Source organism: Oratosquilla oratoria, chromosome 1 (assembly GCF_046742065.1).
Source record: "Oratosquilla oratoria isolate Oo_2021 chromosome 1, ASM4674206v1, whole genome shotgun sequence".
Classification (NCBI taxonomy): domain Eukaryota; kingdom Metazoa; phylum Arthropoda; class Malacostraca; order Stomatopoda; family Squillidae; genus Oratosquilla; species Oratosquilla oratoria.
Genome location: NC_134777.1, coordinates 96,708,037 through 96,722,722, shown reverse-complemented (window position 1 = coordinate 96,722,722; position 14,686 = coordinate 96,708,037). Strand labels below are relative to the sequence as shown.

General features: G+C 40.1%; 1 protein-coding gene across 1 annotated transcript in view; it reads left to right on the top strand.

The window, feature by feature from the left end:
• The first annotated feature begins 750 nt into the window (after positions 1-750).
• LOC143023970 (putative flavin-containing monoamine oxidase A) overlaps positions 751-14,686 on the top strand; it is a 264,982-nt gene continuing 251,046 nt past the window's right edge. The window contains exon 1 of the mRNA XM_076182948.1: positions 751-807. The gene's annotated coding sequence lies outside the window, so the exon portion shown is untranslated. The remainder of the gene's footprint in view (positions 808-14,686) is intronic.

Here is a 14,686-nt window from a genome sequence, read left to right as displayed (position 1 = left end):
TGTGTTTTTGTTGAGAAAAAATAGTTTGCCATAGTGATTTGACGGCGGGGATAGTTCTGGAGGTTGGGGGTACCGACGATTAATCGGAGGTTGGGGGTACCGACGATAATCGGAGGTTGGAGGGAAAATAGCCCAGTGTGATAACACCTTTATAGGTTTGTGGGTGTTCACTGGGACCAGTGGGGCAAATCCTGGATTTGTGGGTTTAGTGGACATTGAAGAAACAGAATTTTTATTTTACTTGGGTTTGACAGCGACGTTCAAAATGCGAATGAATTTTTTTTCCCCGCCGTTTTTTTTTTTTTTTTTTTTTTTTTTTATTCATTGATACGATTATTTGTAGATGCGTGATATAACTTTCCAGCTATTTTGAGGCGTTTCTGGTTGCACCTCTTTATTTCTAAACCTTTACATATAATCTACGGTGTCAAATGCTGTACTGAGATTTAACTCTTATTCATCATTTTTCGTTGTCTACTTTTCTTTCATTATCGATCACGGACTTGCTTCTTTTGAAAGGCTGTTCCAACATTCTGGCTGGTTTTCCCGGTACAATCACATTTCCATATCGTGTATTGTTTCGTCTGAGTTTTTTGACAGGTGCAGCCTCTATAGTGGACAGGCGAACTGCACGACATCAGATCTTGATGAACTTTTCCTTGGTATGTATCATGTTTATATTCACAATCACTTTTGTAAGGTAACTAATTAAAATGTATTGTTTCGTCGTGTATTTTGACAGGTGCAACCTCTACACTGGTCAGGCGAACTGCACGACATCAGATCTTCTTGGTAATCTTTTCCTTGGTATGTAGATATTATGTATCATATGTATATTCACAATCACTTTTGTAAGGTAACTATTTACAATATTATCACATTAATCGGTTTATTAGACAATTTATTGGAGTTTAGTCATTGTCACTGGAGGTTATAGTCCGTAAATCATTAATAGTCACTACGGCAAGGTTGGTTGATTGGACAAATTCACATTTCCATTGCAATTAGTTGTCGCATATTGTATTAATTTTATTTTCAAAGAAGGTACTAAATCAAATCATCTTTCAGTCATATATAGCAAAGCTGAATGATGGACTAAGAGATTGTAAACCTATGCTAATGTTAGGCATACTATTGAAATGTTCTTAGAAAAGTTTAATTTCCGTAAATGAAGTCATAGTTTTTTCAAATGGAGGCTGGAGGTAGGATGTGGGAGGGAAAATTGCCCAGTGTGGTAACCCCTTCTTGGGGCAGTTGCCACTTGCCGTGTGTTTCCCGCAAGAGAGACTTTGTGCAATGGATTGGTTGATTCTTTCCCTAACAGTTCATCTATAGTTAAAATACTCATACATATACCAAGGCTTTCTCCCCCTTCCAAGGGGGGTAGCCAAAAAGGGAAAGGCATAAAAACACTCCCACCCATTTCATCCCTAAATACACTCCACACCCCTCCCACCCCTCCTCTCATCTGAGCACCTCCTGGATGACGGGTCATCCCTGCACCCTGCCCACCGCCCTGGGTCAGAAGCAGTGTCGCAAGACACAGTACATCCACAGCAAGGCCGCTTCATTTAATCGGCGACCCCCCCTCTCCGTCCCCCTTTGCATATAAGGAGAGGACGGGGAGAAATCCCTTCGGGCTGCGTCAAAAATTTACTCACACATACTACCCCACCCCCCCGCCCATTCCTCCTCATGCAGTCACAACATCATCCATATACAACCATTCTCCACTCACCTCTGTCTTCCGTCCTCTCCCTTCCTTCCTCAACAGACATTCCCCTCTTCCCCAAAGCCCCCTTCACCCCATCCATCCACCTCATCCTAGGACGTCCCCTCATGTTCACTCCCTCCACATCTGCCTTCCATACCTCTTTTACTAGTCTTTCTTCACTCATTCTTTCCATGTGTCCAAACCATCCTAATATTCTTTCATCAACCCTCTCTCCCAAATCCTTTTTCACCCCTGTTCTCCTCCTCACCTCCTCATTTCTCACTCTATCTAGCCTAGTAACCCCCACCATACTTCTCAGACACCTCATCTCAAACACATTCAAACTCCTTCTCTCTTCTTCTCTTATGTTCCACGTTTCTGCCCCATACAGTGCTGTTGGCACAATCACTCCTTCATACAGTCTCCTCTTCGCATCCATTCCCAAATGTCTATTTCTCATTACACTCTTTAAACCACCAAGGCATTTACTCGCTTCTCTCAATCTACATTCTACCTCCACCTTCACTCCACCTTTTCCTGCTACACTTGCACCCAAGTATCTAAAACTATCCACTTCCTCCAGTCGCTCTCCCTTAATGTTCACTTCCAGTCTACTGCCACTTTCACCCCTTGTACATCTCATCACCTTACTTTTACCCACATTTATCTTTAGCTTTCTTCTATCACATACTCTCCCAAACTCTGCCACCAGCTTCCTCAATCCCTCCTCTGACCCTGCCACAAGCGCAGTGTCGTCCGCAAACAACAGCTGGCTCACCTCCCACTTTTCTCCATTTTCTTTAACCATCTCCAATCCCTGACTCACTACCCTAGCATTCACCTCTCGCACCACCCCATCCATGTATAAGTTGAACAGCCAGGGCGACATAACGCATCCTTGACGAAGTCCCACCTTTACTTCAAACCACTCACTCTCTCCATTTCCAATCCTAACACATGCTCTACTACTCACATAAAAACTCTTGACAGCTCCCAAAAGCTTTCCTCCTATCCCATAAATCTGCATAACCTCCCACAGTGCCTTTCTGTCTACCCTATCATAAGCCTTTTCCAGATCCATAAAAGCCCAAAAAACATCCTTCCCCTTTCCTATAGCTTTCTCACATATCTGTCTTACCACAAAGATCTGATCTACACAACCTCTACCCGTCCTAAATCCACACTGTTCCTCACCAATTACTCCTTCTGTTCCTCTCCTAATCCTCTCAATTAAGATTCTCCCATAAGCCTTCCCTACTACACTCAACAGGCTAATCCCTCTGAAATTACTACATTCACACTTGTCCCCTTTTCCCTTGTAAAGAGGAACTATACAGGCACTACTCCAGTCCTCCGGTACTCTACCCTCTCTCCAGCAAACATTAAATAATCTCACCAACCAGTCCACCATCACTGAACCTCCCTTTTTCAGACATTCTGCATGACATCCATCCAGACCAGTTGCCTTACCTGCTTTCATCATCTTTACAACTGCCTTCACCTCATCCTTCCTTATTTCTCCTCCATTCTCCTCACTCATCACTCTCATTTTCTTCGTATTTCCCACTGCAGCTATCTTTCCTTCCCTATCCTCCTTCACATTCAGCAACTCCCTAAAATATTCTGCCCATCTTCCCCTCACTGCCATCTCTTCCATTATCAACTCTCCATCTGTACCTTTTACCTTTTCATCCCTACTTGATTCGCCTCCTCTTCCTCTCTTAATTTCTTTCCAAAACATCTTTTTATTACTTTCAAAATTTTCTGTCTTACTCCTACCCCATTTCACATCTGCTCTCCTCTTTGCCTCCTTTACCTTTTGCTTTACTTCTCTTTTCTTTTCTTTGTACGTCTCATATGACTCCCCTGTCCTCTTTTGTAACCAATCTGTGAATGCTCGCTTCTTCTCTTCTACAACCTTCTTCATTTCCTCATCCCACCATTCACTACCCTTTCTTCTATTTCCCCCCTGTCCTTCTTGTTCCACACACCATCCTTGCACACTTTAAGACTCCCTCCTTGAACCATCCCCATTCCTCCTCCACACCCATCTCTGCTCTATCCTTTACTCCCTCCCACTCCTCCTTCAGCTTCTTTTCGTACTCCTTCTCCTTTTCCTTTTCATTCAAGGAGTTCACTCTAAGAACCTCCCTACCTTTTGTCCCTTTCCTCCTTCTCCATCTATCCTCCACTCTCAACTTACCTTCCACCAAAAAATGATCTGATATTTCCCCACCCTCTCCCCTTAGCACATGTACATCCTTAACTCTTCCTATCATAATCCTATTTACCACTACATAATCCATTAGCGCTCTATCTACCACCCTTCCCTCCACCACCCTCTCCCATGTGTACTTATGCTTGACTTTCTTCCGAAACACTGTATTTGCTATCATCAACTCTCTTTCTAGACACATTTCCACCATCAACTCTCCACTACGATTCTTTCCTGGAACTCCACACTTCCCAACCACTCCATCGATTGGACCATTTCCCACTCTAGCATTAAGGTCTCCCAGTACTATTACATTGACATTTCTTCCTAAACCCTCTATGCACTCATTTAAATCTATCCAAAAGGCCTCCCTTTCTTCCATGCTCTTCTCACTGCCCGGCCCATATGCACTTACAAAGACCCACATATCCTTTCCCAGTTTCACCTTCATCCACATTATCCTTGAGGAAACCTCCTTCCACTCCACTACCTGTTTACCTATCTCCTCACTTACTAGAATAGCCACCCCTTCCCTCCCTCGCCCTCTCTTCACTCCTGATAACCTCCCACTTACACTCCCAAACATACACTCACCCTTCCCTTTCAACTTAGTTTCACTCAAAGCCAACACATCCAACTTTCTTCTCACAAACATACTACCTATCTCTTCCCTTTTACTCTCATCTGTACCACATCCACGCACATTAAAAGACCCAAACCTTAGGGTGCTGGCCCGAGGCCCGCCAGCACCCCTTATGCCTTTTCTTTTTGTTTTAGGAAATTGCCCCTTGGGGCTACAGGGAGAAGGATGCCTAGTCCCTCTCCCCGTCCCTTTCTTCTCGCCTCTTACGATCCAAGTGGGAAAACTTGGTGGCAGTATTCTTTTCCCCCACCACAGTGTGTTTATTTTCAGTGTTATTTTCTCGGGTACACTATGTCCATTTCTTATTTTGTTATAGTTTTTAGTCCATCTGGTTTTCTTTTCTCCATTTCTTCGCAGTACTTCTTTTCTAAGATGTAATTCACGTACTTTTCCACAAATAGACAAATTTCGTTGTAACGTGCTTTCCACTAATTTATCGGATAACGGTCAGTATATGACCATTTTCTTATCAGTTTCAGTTACATAACAAGTCGTTCTTTACATTTTGTTCAATAGGTATATAATTTTTTAATAGATATTAATTCCTTAAGAATGGAAATTGTGTTATTTTGATATCAAACTGCACCAACTTGATATGTATATCCATTATTGCATTTTTTAACCCATTCAACTCCGATGACAAGATGTCTTGTCATTTGGTCAAATAAAACAAAAAATCATAATAAAACAACAAAATGTTTGATGATCAAACAGCACCAGAAAAATATGACGTCATCAGTCCTCCTCGAGGAGGACTGATGACGTCATATTTTTCTGGTGCTGTTTGATCATCAAACATTTTGTTGTTTTATTATGATTTTTTGTTTTATTTGACCAAATGACAAGACATCTTGTCATCGGAGTTGAATGGGTTAAAGATAAAGTAGAACCAAGTTCACAATATGATCAAGTATCAATGTTGATACACCATTTATTGGTCCATGTGAGTCAATGAATCACTCGAGTTTATTGACAAATGATGATTCATGCACCCAATTGCTTATAGTAATGTATAAAATTCAAGGATAGAATTCCTTTTGAGTAGTATTTGTTGGCTTGTATGGCGACTATTCTCGGCATTTTATATTTTCATCCCCTCCCTCACCTCTCATCGGTTTTGCTTTGATTTGTGTCACATGGCCTTTGGACTTCGGGGTAACAATTTGGACACAACGAGATCCCCTGGGACTTGGTCGCCGTCCCCTGGGATAGTAGGGACCAGGAAAATGCCCAAAAATTATATAGTACGAAGTGGGTTACAAATGGGAATGCGAAGGGCGTTCCCTCCCGACAAACCCTGTCAACTCCCATCTGGAGGTGCAACATCGAGTGGCCCGGGGTCTCTCTTCACCTTAGTGTGTGTATTTCCGAATCTTTTAAACATACAAGGAGTCCTGGACAAATGCAACGCGGACATTATTCCTAAGTCTCTCCCCAGAGATTTCTACAGCATGGCCCGAGAACCATTGCCAACTGCTGTGGGGCTGCGGGTTTCCAGTCATCCCAACTCGAGGCAGTATTTGGCATATCGGTTCACATTTATGATGCACAGTGCATAAGTAATCGTGGTTAATCCCAGGTGATTTCGTTCTGCTTAGGGTAAGCCCCAACGGTGAAGGAAATCACCTGAGATTTTGCCCATGGTGTTGATTTAAATTTGGGCTCCACGAGACTCACACGGGCTTGCGGTTATTAGCCCGCCCTGGAGGATGGCTTAGCTATCACCCACACGGAAGCTGACAGGTTAGGGGATGGAACTGTGCGGCCTCTTCAGGAAACACATTCACGAGGTAATTGGATAGGCAGTGTCGCAGGTCAGCGTCAAACTCTTGGAAGTATACAGGTTTGATGCTCAAAACAGTTTTGAGTTATGGACACATAGATTTATGAAGGCGTTTGGTGAAACTCGTATGGGTTACGGTTCGAAATCTGAGGGGGAGTCTTGAAACTGTACATTTGTCGCCGTCACTTCTTGCTTGCGTTGGCAGAGCACCTTAGCTGGCTGGCTCGCTCCTTCTGGCATTCCAGAGTAATAATCCGAAGTCCCAAGGCAGATTAGGCATTTCTAAAAGCATTTAAGAATAAAAGAATCTTCAGATTTATCAGGTAGAAACTTACTAGCTGTAGCTTTAGCGTTTATCACAAATTTCGGAGTGAAAGAACATTAGGGAAACCATAAAATGATGTAGTTACCCCTAAAACAGAGCTCCAATTTCATGCAAGATTTTTTTTTATTTATAAGTTCATATTTACAATTTTCATTATATCTATTCATATTTTTTGTGCATTTGATTAGTGCTATATACATGTGGTGGTAATTTTGTTTGTACAAAGAGCCAAGTAAATATATTTTATGTTTCTATTTGGTATGTTTTGGGGTGAATAAATTTGTATTACCCAGTGGTGAATAAAATTATTGACTCATTTATACTGGGCTTCTTAATGCACAGTATAATTGAATGATAAAATGAATACATTTGGAGTTAGTCTGTGCTACTGGGAGCACCAATTATATCATACCATCAACAATTCTAGAGGGACGTCAAATATTAGTCTCCAGCCGTCAACAATCAATTTAATCACGATGGACACGCTCCCTAATGTACTGGCGAAAGCCCAGAGTGACCAAATATTGTCATGCGACTTCCCTCCCAGGTTCCGTTAAACAGCCTTTTCAGGGTGAGCTTAAAGAAAGCGGGTTAACTTTGCGATGTTTACATGAGTGAGCACACTGGGCATCTTGGAGGTTTTAGAGCCGGGTTATGTGCCTGTCATGTTTAAATTAATTATTGCAAGAATCTACATGTAAGTCCAATGTCACAAACACATAAAACATGCAAAGAATCATCACTCCCACAGGCGCACATGCGGTCTTTCCCAATAAAATTTATTTAATTCCCAACATCCTCTCGGATTACATCTCATTTTAGTTTACCTCGCTTATGAAGTCTTCCTGCCTTTCTCAACCACAAAGTTTTCGACTTTCTTCCCCTTTGTTGTTGGTAAACCCGTTAATGGCAGCCCCCCTCGCCTCCTGAGCCGCAATAGATAAAGAAGAACAGACAACCTCCTCTCTCACACACAAACCGATCCCTGAAATCGAATGGTGTCTGATCCAGTTGATCCCAACCCCGTTTAAGATTATGAATATAACAGATTCCAAAGATGAGTCGCGCTGACAGGTTCTTTAGGGACGTGGACCAATACAGTACACTAAAACGACGGACAAGAAATCTTTTGAGAGATAAGGGGAGATATGTTGGGTTATTGTTGAATATTTCGGGGGCTGTTTTATGCGAATAATCTCAGACCTGTTTACCCAGCCTTGGAGAAACTCGGCTCCATACCCGGGGTCCGGTTTAGCACTGTTCAAACAAAAATATCAGACATGAATAAGTGTAGAACCTACTGGTTCCGAGTACTTCGAGCAGTTGTATGACTGGCCCCCATTGTTCTTTGAGGTAGTGACTGGATATCAAGTCAAATCTACACTGTCGTGTGGCTGTAGTAAGTGCTGGTTTTCTACAAATTCCCTTTTTTTAACAATCTCTTTTGAATCTGGGTCATGTTCTAAGTTTTCCTCATCGCTGATGTTAAATATTTTTTGCATCTGTCTGCGAAGCTCCTGTCCCAATTGTCTTATGTCGAATATATATATATATATATATATATATATATATATATATATATATATATATATATATATATATATATATATATATATATATATATTCTTCGTCTCCTCCACCTCCTCCTTCTTCTTCTTCTTCTTCATCTCCTTCTTCTTCTTCTTCTTCTTCTTCTTCTTCTTTTTCTTCTTCCCCAGAGTGATCTTGGGTCTGTTTACCTGCTATTTCCTTTACTAGTGTTTCCTATACCTGTTCATACAGTCGTTTGATTTCCTGAAGCATATAGCCTTGTAGTTTCCTGTATCGGTTTCTGAGTTCCATAGTGACTCCTATTTGATTAACAAGTTGGCATATATTGTTGTATTGAGTTTGGAGCACAAATAGTGTATAGCTGGTGTGAAGGTGAGGAATTGTTCTGTGGTAAGTGATTGCTGTGGTGTGACCTATTTCCTCCTGTACTATATATCCTCATACCATACTGTCACCGCATCTCTGTGAGCGTTCTTGAGATCAGGTCCTTGTTTCTTCTTGAGGTTCTCTTTGAATGAGATCCAGTCTGCATTTTTGAAGTCGAATCATGGTGGTATGCGTAGCATGATCGGGTTGTGTGATGACGTCATTATGATAGGAAGATGGTTGCTGGTGCTCAATGGCCCGGGTGTGATATACATGCTCATGACGGCTGCGTTATTTGTTAGTATTAGTGTAGAGCTTTGGCGCTGTTTTGTTGATTGCAGGTTGGAAAGTCTGATCCTCTGTGTCTTATCTTCCCTCTTCTTATGTTATCATAAAACGCCTTACCGGCATTCTTGTGGTTAGCGTGTCATATTGCGTGGCGGGCATTCAGGTCGCCCATGATATTGATGGGGTTTTTGTGCCTGAGCAATTGGTTTAAGTCTTGTTCTGGGAGGCAAGGTCGCGATGTTGGTAGTTACAAGATATGGAAACTTACTCGATCTTTTGATCACTAGCCGCGAAAGCATGGTAACTGATGTAGAAGTCGGTGAATCTGTTGCAAATAGCGATCACAACTTAGTTAGATTCAAACTCCTAAACAATTTTAGAATAGATACTTGTGTTTCTAAAATACCCGATTTCGGTAAAGCTCAGTTCATAGGACTACGTCAGGAGCTTCAGCTTACAGATTGGGAGGCAAAATTAAACGAAAGACCTGTAGATCAGATGTGGGAAATATTTAAAAATACGCTCACTAAGATGATTCAAACTTACATTCCTTTTAAGGACAGACGTCCCCCAAATCAGGCTCGCCCAAAGTGGCTCGACAAAGAAACTGAAAAAAGTATTGCTAAAAAGAGACAGGCTTATAAGAAATATAAGTGCTCGGGTGCATCTAATGACTATGAAACTTATGTATCAATACAGAGAGATTTAAAAAAGACAAAACGGAAAACAAAACGACAATACGAAATGAACATCGCTGATAAATCCAAAGAGAATCCCAAAGAACTCTATAGTTACATTAGAGATAAAAAGGTTGTTAGGAATCACATTGGTCCACTATTATCTGCTGACGGTCAACTTGAATATTTAAATGAAGTTAATGTGTAATATCTTAAACAATTATTTTAGCTCAGTATTCGTAAACGAAACACCTCAAAGTGAACTCCAAACTGAAACCTATGAAAAGTCTTGGGTAAACATACTCACTACGGTAAATACAACAAATGAAAAAATTAAAAGGTGTATAGAAAAACTCAAAGTTAATAAAACACCAGGGCTTGACGGTTGACATCCAAGAATCTTAAAAGAAATGAAAAATGAGATTGTTGTTCCATTAGAAATTATTTTCAAGAAATCCATCATATCCGGAGATGTCCCAAGAGAATGGAAGCTAGCTAACGTTACTCCCATATTCAAAAAAGGTGACAAAAAGAAATCAAATAACTATAGGCCTATAAGTTTGACTTCAATCGTAGGAAAAATAATGGAAACTATCATCAGAGATGCTATCGAACATCATTTAGAAAGTAACCGTTTGATGAATGATAGCCAGCATGGTTTCAGACGGAAACGTTCTTGCGTGACTAACTTACTCGAATTCTACAACACAGTTATCTCAAATTATGACAAAAGAAACAATATAGATTTAATATATCTAGACTTTGCAAAAGCTTTTGATACCGTCCCACACGAAAGACTACTTACTAAATTAGCTTTGCATGGAATAAGTGGTAGCCTATTAGGTTGGACTAGTAATTGGTTGAATGGTCGAAAACAGAGAGTTGTTTTAAATGGAAAAACTTCTGGATGGAAAAGTGTTGCAAGTGGAGTTCCTCATGGTTCCGTTCTTGGGCCACTTCTATTCATAGTATATATAAATGATATAGACCATGGACTAAAATCTACTGTTTCCAAATTTGCTGATGATACAAAACTGTGCGGAGTGGCAAATGATCACTCAAACCAATTAGATATTCAAGTAGATTTAGATAAATTACAGCAATGGTCTGAAAAGTGGCTAATGAAATTTAACACAAGTAAATGCAAGGTAATGCACATAGATAAAAATAACAGTAAGTACGATTACAAGTTATTTGGTAATTCGTTAACAAAAGTGGATAGTGAAAAATATCTCGGCGTAATTATCAGTAACGACCTCAAATCATCCAAGCAGTGTATTTCAGCCTCTGAGAAAGCAAATAAGATTCTGGGACTGATTGCGCGATCTTTTGATTTCAAAAGTCCATCACTCATTAACAAGCTATATAAATCGTTAGTTCGTCCACATTTGGAATATGCTGTTTCCGTATGGTCACCGAATCTCATTAAAGACATTGACAGACTGGAAAAAGTACAACGGCGAGCCACAAAACTGATTCCAAATATCAAAAATAAATCATACGAAAATCGACTAAAACACATGAATCTGTTTTCCCTAAAAAAGCGTAGACTCAGAGGTGACTTGATACAGGTCTTTAAGATTTTAAAGGGAATTGACAACATCAAAAGTGACAAAAATTTCACATTGAATGAGAATCAGACAAGAAACAATGGTCTCAAACTGTCCGGAAATATATTCAATTTGGAAGTAGGTAGAAACAACTTTGCCAACCGTGTAGTAAATGAATGGAATAAACTTCCTGCACAGGTAGTGCAATGTAGTTCAGTTCGAAGCTTTAAGAATCAGTTAGATAAATACCTAAGTAAGATGCTGTAATGATTATAATTTATCTTATATTATTTGTTTTTGTTTTGTTATAATTTTTCTGTCTGATTTTCATTTATTATTAGTTATATGTCAATTTATTATTATTTACTATTTACCTGTTTGTTTATTATTTAACTATACCTATGCATTTATTTATGTATTTTATTTGTTATTTACATTATTATAGTTTTTATTTATTGTTTTATTATTAATATGATCTAGAAAGGGACCAAAAGGTCTCCTGTCGGCATGCTCCTCCTTTGTAATCCTTTGTAATCATGATGGGGCCTCTCCTTATCTCGATCTGTATTGCAAGGATAGAGTCCTCAAACTCCACGAGGGCTCTGCACCGTAGGCTTGTTCTCAACAGAAATGGCTAATCCATCATTTATTGCATACTTTTTCTTCTTCGTATTATATATATATATATATATATATATATATATATATATATATATATATATATATATATATATAAACAAAGTAGACCACTTGGAAAAAAGAAACTAACGAAGCAGAGCGCTTTCGTATATTACATCTTCAGTACTTGTTGCACTGAAGATGTAATATACGAAAGCGCTCTGCTTCGTTAATTTCTTTTTCAACGTGGTCTACTTTGCATAAGTGAACACACGTACCCGTGTTCTTATTAGCATATAATATATATATATATATATATATATATATATATATATATATATATATATATTTATATATATACACACACTTCGTAAACCAGATATCTTCATCCCGTTAGTACTCCCAATATTGTTGAATAGTATGATATCAGGATTTATTTGGTAGTGTATGTTTGTCAATTCAATGCGCCTGTTAAAGGACCAGTGGTTTACACTGTGTTGTATTATTTTCAATGTATGAACGTCTATTTTTACTGTTGTATCCTTGGTCTTTCTGTATGTTCATCCCACATTCTATTGTTCTTGTGTAATTATTTGTATGTCTTCCGATCAACATAGTTATTCTATTTATCTGTGTACATGTCAAGGGATTTTCCCCCTCACAAGGAGGTAGCCAAATCAAAAAGCAAGTACCCATTCCACTCCCATCCACCACCTTAACATCTTAGTTTCTCATGGATGATGGATCGTCCCTGTATCCTGCCCACTGCCCTGGGTCAGAAGTAATGCAGCAAGGCACAGCACGTCCACAGCAATGCCGCTTCACTTAATCGGTGATAAAGCACTCCCTCCCCATCTCTCGCCCCTAATGCAGAAAAAGAGAAGGTAATAAATCACTTCGGGCTGCGTCAAAATATCATTCATACATAACTACTCCCTGCACCCCACGCCCCCCACCCCCACGCACCCCACCCCTTACTTGCATCACAATATCACCTATACACATCCATTCTCCACTCACCCCTATCTCCTGTCTTCCACACCTCATTTGTTAATGTTTCTTTCCTCTTTCTTTCCATATATCCAAACTGTCTTAATACTCTTTCATCAGCCCTATCTGCCATCTCCTTTTCCACCCCAGCTCTCTTTTCACCTCGTTTCTCATCCTATCCAACCTTATAACCCTTATCATACTTTCCAGACATTTCATATCAAAAACATTTAAAATTTCCCCCTCTGCCTCTCTTAAATTCCATGTTTCTGCCCCCCTACATTTCCGTCGGCACAATCATCCCTTCATATAGTCTCCTCTTTGCATCCATTCCCAAATGCCTATTTCTGTTGACACCTTTTAAGCTCCCCTAGGCATTTACTTGCTTTTCTCAATCTACATTTTACTTCCATCGCCACTCCTCCCTTTCATGTCATATGCGACCCTAAGGGCCTAAAGCTAACCACTTCCTCCAACCTCTTCCCTTTAAAGAGGAACCGATAGGTTGGCGGTAAAAATCTTTGCCTTTCAGTTGTTTTGTTCATATATAATTAATTACCTAAACCTGGCAATACTACTTGTTAAAAAAAAAAAAAAAAAAAAAAAAGCTTATTCACATTTCATTATGAAGTGTCAAGGACAAAATCTTAACAACGCGCCCCGAAGGTCCTTCTAGGATCGACTTCATTGTCCAAGTAGTACATGGCGCGAAATCTGATATGCGTTTCAAGGGGAGCTATTGTGGGAGTGCAGGGTTTAAAAGAAAATAAGCATTGAATTTATCTATCTGTTATTATCATTGTTTCCAGTCCATTATATAGACAAATTTGGCCCTGTCGGTTCCTCTTTAATACTTGCTTCTAACTCGCTGCCATCCTCACGCCATTCACATCTTATCACTTTACTTTTACCCACATTTACCTTCAATTTTCTCATATTACATACCCTCCTAAATTCCGTCACTAACTCCCATAACCCCTCCTCTGACTCGATCACAAGCCCAGTGTTGCCAGCAAACAACGACTGGCTCAATTCCCACTTTTCTCCATTTTGTTTAAATATCTCCAGTCCCCTGCCCATTACCCTCACATTTACTTCCCACACCACCCCATCCACATACACATTAAAGAGCCATGGCGACATAACACATCCCTGACACAGTCCGTCCCACCTCCATCTCAAACCACTCGCTCTCTCCAGTTCCAATTCTAACACAGATTCTACTACATTCGTAAAAACTCTTGACTGCCAATAACAACTTTCCCCCTATCCCATATATCTGCAAAACCGTCTACATTGTCCTTCTGTCTACCCTGTCTCAAGCCGTTTCTAAATCCATAAAGATAAAAAAAAATCCTTACATTTTGCTAAAGATTTCTCACATATCTGCTTTACCACAAAAATCTGATCCACGTAATCCTTACCTAAACCCACCAATTACTCCCTCTGTTCCTTTTCTAATCATGTCATTGAAAACCCTCCCATACACCATCCCAAATACACTCAACAGACTAATCCCTCTGAAACTACCACACATTTGTCTCCTTTTCCCTTGTAAAGCAGAAATATACCGGCACTCCTCCAGTCCTCCGGTACTCTATCCTCCTTTAGACACACATTAAACAACTTCACTAGCCAGTCTACTATTACTGTACCTCCCTTCTTCAGACACTCTGTATGACACCCATCCAACCCAGGTGCCTTATCTGCTCTCGTAATTTTCAAAACTGCTTGCACTTCATTATTGATTACTTTTCTCCATTTTACTCTTCCATTACCGTGATTTTCTTAGCGCCTTCCACTGCTACCGCCAATCCCTCCGTAGCCTACTCCACATTCAAAAGCTTTCTGAAATACCCTGCCCACCTTCCCCATACTACCCTCTTCTGTCCATATGCACTTTATACCTTTTCTTCTCCACTTGACTCGCCTCCCCTTCCTCCCTAAACTTCCTTCCAAAATATCT